General features: G+C 47.2%; 1 protein-coding gene across 3 annotated transcripts in view; it reads right to left on the reverse strand.

Annotated features, from left to right (window-relative positions):
* Cc2d2a (coiled-coil and C2 domain containing 2A) overlaps positions 1–5,032 on the reverse strand; it is a 123,905-nt gene that overhangs the window by 69,637 nt on the left and 49,236 nt on the right. The gene's annotated exons all lie outside the window — the stretch shown is intronic.

Here is a 5,032-nt window from a genome sequence, read left to right on the forward strand (position 1 = left end):
TCGCGCGGCGGCCTGCGCCCCACCGCCACGGCCGCCCTGGGAGCCGGCCCTGCCGCGGCCACGGCCCCCACCGCGGCCGCCTCGCTGGCTCCGGTTCAGCTTAATGATGTCGTCCAAAGACATATCCATTTTGTGAGCCATGGCGGGCGCGGAATCCATCATCATTTCTTACTGAGGCTGTGAAGCCTAGCGCGCAGGGCGGCTACGTGGCAGCCTCAGATACTTCGCTCAATTCTGTTTTGCAAAGATGAGCCTTGGAAGCTACTAATGTTGTCTGAAAACTGATAACAGATGATGGTACGGCAATGTGTGAGAGTTGCAAAGGATGAAGTTACATGGATGTCGTAAAACCTCTAGTAGGAAATGACTGATGCTTTATGCTGTTATAGGTAACACGCTTAGTAATCTCTCTATTTAATTATCCTGCATGGGGTCAGGTATGATGCTAGACCGGGACCAGCAGTCTTGGGTTCTGGCTCTGGCTCCATCTGGAACTCACTCTAGGACCTGGGCCAGGGCAGCCCGTGTCTCTGGGCCTCTACCTCTTCCTCTTTAGAAGTGGAACGTTGCCAAAAAAGACCCAGTTGGCGTTCTGTAAGTCACCAGGCATGACACCAAGCTCTTGAACACATCATCTCATTTACTCAGCAAAGATAACTGGGTGCCTTTGTCTGGCGGGGCCCAGCTTCAAGCATCAATCCATTTAAAGAGAAGAGCCTTGGACCCAGAAGGGTAATGCCTGGGTGTACAGAAGCGTGTAAGGGGATCCAGGGGCGGGCATTCCTGTGCCATAATCCTATAAGACTCTAAAGTTATTTGCCATTATACTGAGAACAGAAAGGGGAGAGCTACAGTGTGTGTGTTTTTATACACATATACAGTGGACATAGTGTCATCTGATTTCCAGTTGCTATCAGACATGAAAACAGCTACCAGAGTTGGCACTTATTGGAAAGCACCTTCTGCATGTGTGAAACTGCGGTGTAGAACTGCACTGCGATGCTGCCTGCTCGTGCCACTATTCACAAGAAAAATTACATGCATGTATTTCATTTTAGACACTAAATTTCCTACATCTTTTCCTAGATTAGTCAACTATTAAAGTATATCTATGATTTATCATTTCTTATAGGACTCTAATCATTGATTCCCACTGTTATATTAATGTAACCCTTTTTTTTTTTTTTTGTAAAAACATTATCCTTGATGGGAAATGATATATTTTTTTTAAATTTTAAAAGTTGTTCCTATAATACTGATATGCTCACAAATATTGTAGCCTTAAATAGGACTGCCTGAACGCCACCCCAGTATGTTCCAAAATGTGCTCTGTTCCCCAACGCAGGTTCCTACAGATGCACTGGTTCCCCTCAGTGGAGGTGGCCTCTACCTTCAGCTCAGGTACTGAAATATGAAAAATTTCCAGGACTCCTGAAAGTCCTTGACCATGCTGCTCAGAACACTCCAACTTTCTTCCTTTCAGAGAGCAAGTCCCGAGTTCCTCATCTTTTTTCTGTGTCTCTCTTCCCTTTGTCTATCTTAGACCCAACATGAAGACGGAAGCAACAGTGTCTCCCAAGCACTTCTGGGTGGATGTGGGGAGGAAAGGCCACCCTGTGCATCCTCCTTCTCCAGTCACTTGGATCTTACGGAAGTCCAGTGTGGCCATTCAGAGGTGAGTTCTGCACATACTCACCTTGGTGCTGCAGTCATAGAGACCCACTTGTTTTCTCTTTCACTCAGGTAGAAAATCACTCTGAATGCAATAATAACCCACCTCAATGTCAGAAGGCTTTAATCTCTAATGGGCCACAATGTGTCTTATAATCACCAGCTAACTTGGATCAATGAAAAATTTGCATCTTAACAAGGCAGACAGCTAGCCATTTTCAGTTCACACACAGAATGGAAGATTCCCCTCTGGTAGCATCGTGCCTGCTCATTTGTGCCTCTGCTTTCCTCTTTTTATGACGGTTCACTCAGGGTGTGGCGGGCAGGTTCTGTTTGCTCGCTTCTTGGGGACAGCGAGCAAGCTTTCCAGAATGACTGTCTTCAGTTGCTATGTGTACCTCTCAAAAAAAAAAAATCTTTTTAATGGAAAACTTATAGCATAGAACACTGGAAGTGCAGATTTGGGCACCAGACAGACCTAAAAAAATATAAGGAAAGGTAAAAGTAAGTACCTAAATGGTAGGCTGCAGTGTATGAGTCAATGTAAACTTAGCAGCCAGTGCACTAAGAGAAACACAGAGCCCTCATAGCTCCTTGGCCGATGCACAGCCCTCTGCTTTCCTACGAGAAACCTTCAGCCCAGGGACTGTGCCCTTGTCTGACTCCCATGAGGCCATGTGACAGTCTCTTTTGGTGCAGCTATCCTCTCTCTGCGTCCCTGTTTCTTCCCCAAAGCTAAGAAGCTCTCTTCTCTGAACAGCACTGGGAGGAAGCAGCTCTTTCGATCTTGCATAGGAGTGAGATTGTGCTGCATTTGCCTTTCCATGGTTGGCGTGCTCACTTCGCAGAACATCTCCCAGGGTCCTTCACGTTGTTTCGAATGGCAGGTCCATGTTCTTCTTTTACAGCTAAGCAGTACTCCATTGCTATAGTTTAGGCTGTGAATGTTCCCCAAGATGCGTGTGATGAAGGTTTCCACAGTGTGTGCTGTGGCACTGTCATCTATTTATTTATTTATTTGGCACAGGGTCTCACTGTGCAGCTCGGACTCGTAGCGATCCTCCTGTTTTCAGCCTCCCCAGCACTGAGATTACAGGTATGTGCCACCACGCAAGGACTCAGTGCTGGCTCAGCGTGCCCAGGGGTGGGGCCAGGGTGACACATGGTGCCAGGGATCCGACTGCAGTCCCTGCTTGCCTAAGTAGGTGCTTAGTCTGCTGAGCTATCTCACTGGCTCCTGTCGCACTGTTAGAGGTGGTAGAACCTTTAGCTTGGGAGGCCTGATGGAAGAAGCAGGTCATGCAGGTCCCCTGGAAGGAGACACCGGGACATCAGACCTTCCTCTTTCTCTCTGCTTCCTGGGTGCCATGGAGCAGGCAGCTTCCTCAGCTTCCACTCTGGCTGTGATGCGCTGCTGCTCTATAGCTCAGCCCGAATGGAAACATTTCAAAGTAACCTCTCTTTTCTTCAAACTGACTATCTCAGGCATTGCGTTACAATAGTGGGAAGCCGGCTGATAAACTCACTCTGCATTTATGCCACGTGTTCTCTACCTATGCATCCATGGATGGCCAATGGGGGCTGGTTGTTGACATTGGTGCTGGGTGTTAGTGGGGGAGGGGGACAGAGACCCATTAGTCAGAGCATGGACAGGCACAGTTAGACAGAAGGAACATATCTGAGGAGATCTAGTGCACAGCCTGGTGACTACAGTTGATGTTGCTACATTATATTCATGGAAAATGTGAGTGGATGACATGCTGTCACCATGCGAACAGTAACCATGAGGAAATGCAGTTATTAATTTGAACGATTTAACCATTCTACAATGTCTATAGGCTCTAAAACCTAATGCTGTACATGGTGAAAGCCTACAGTGCTATCTGTCCATTAAAGAGAAACAGACTGGAAGGAAATTCCGCCCTTCTCTCCCTGTTCTCCTACCCCCTTGGTGGCTTCAAAAGGGAACGGGAAGAACGGGTCTGACTGGAGTCATCAGATGTGCTGGTTCTGGTTCAGGCTCTATGCAGGGCAAGTGGTGGCCTCTGGTTGTCTGTTTGCAGGGCCCCTGTGATCTCAGGCACTTCCAGTACTAACAGTGCAGCAGGGCAGTTCTACTAGCTCAGCCTCTGTCTGGATGCAGAATGCAACTCATGGGCGATGCAGTGGAAAGCCCCTGCCCTTGGGTGCCAGGGGCAGTCTGCATGGTGTCTTACCCCCAGTGCAACTGCGATGTGAGTTTTCTGACTCCAGTGTATGTCCAGCATAGGCTAGAACTGAGTGAGACCTTCCAAGGAGAGGACACAGACGAGATCCATCAGCTGCCTCCTACTTTACTGCCTGTGTTAATAATTCTTCTGGGTTTTTGTTTCAGCCCACAGTTTAGTGCTTCATTATATCAGTGGTTCATGCTAAGGTGGATGGATGAGTGGATGGATGGAGAGATGAGCTGATAGATTATTTGATATACGCATAGGCTCACAGTGTCTTGATCACTAATTATAGCATGCATCATTTGAACGAAACCAAATAGATGATAAATGCTTCACAGGCTTAGCCCTACATTTATGTCTATTTTTTAACTACTTCCAGCATCACCTTTTCTTGTACAAAGTAGCTATTCATTAATACTTGTCTGCAGTAATGCTTACAGAGATTTATTGTTGAATAAGGGGACATACTCATATATCATTTCCATACTCACAATGACTCGGTGAGGTAGAGAAGGTCATGGGTTTTCCTACTTTCCAATAAAGGAAACAGGACAGGAGAAGCTCAGGGTCCTGCCTGAAGCCACATTCTGGTAGCAGGACAGCAGGCCTCTATTGGGCTCTGCCTACAGCCTACGTCTGGTCTGCTCATGACCTCGCTTATATGGGATGACCAGCTACAAATTGGGAGTTCTACACACTGCGAGTTAAAATAAAATTTTCCTCCTTTAGCCTGTGGGCACTCAGTATTCTGTCCTAACAATAAGAAAGTAGCTAAGACCCTTTCAGAACACTGAGCTAAATGACCCTTCATTAGAGCAACACAACACACAAATGCACATGTATTGTCTCATTCAAGCTGCATGGCAAACACTATCACTGAGTCTATACTGCAGATAAGGTACTGAGGCATGGAGAGATGGAGGACCAGTTGTACTCCATGCATGGTAGGGGAGGACTCACACCAGGCAGATGGGGACAGAGCTCAGGCAATGGCTGGCCTGTAAATTGATTGCTTGCCTGGGAAGGACTAGGTGGACAGAGCCAGGCTGTCTTCCACAGCAGGCCTGCTGTTTGTTCCTCATGAGTGGGACAGTGAGCTATTGGAAGAGAAATATCGAAGTAGAATTCTACCAATGCAGCACCCTGAA

Source organism: Octodon degus, unplaced genomic scaffold (assembly GCF_000260255.1).
Source record: "Octodon degus isolate 3935 unplaced genomic scaffold, OctDeg1.0 scaffold00006, whole genome shotgun sequence".
In the NCBI taxonomy this organism is placed as follows: domain Eukaryota; kingdom Metazoa; phylum Chordata; class Mammalia; order Rodentia; family Octodontidae; genus Octodon; species Octodon degus.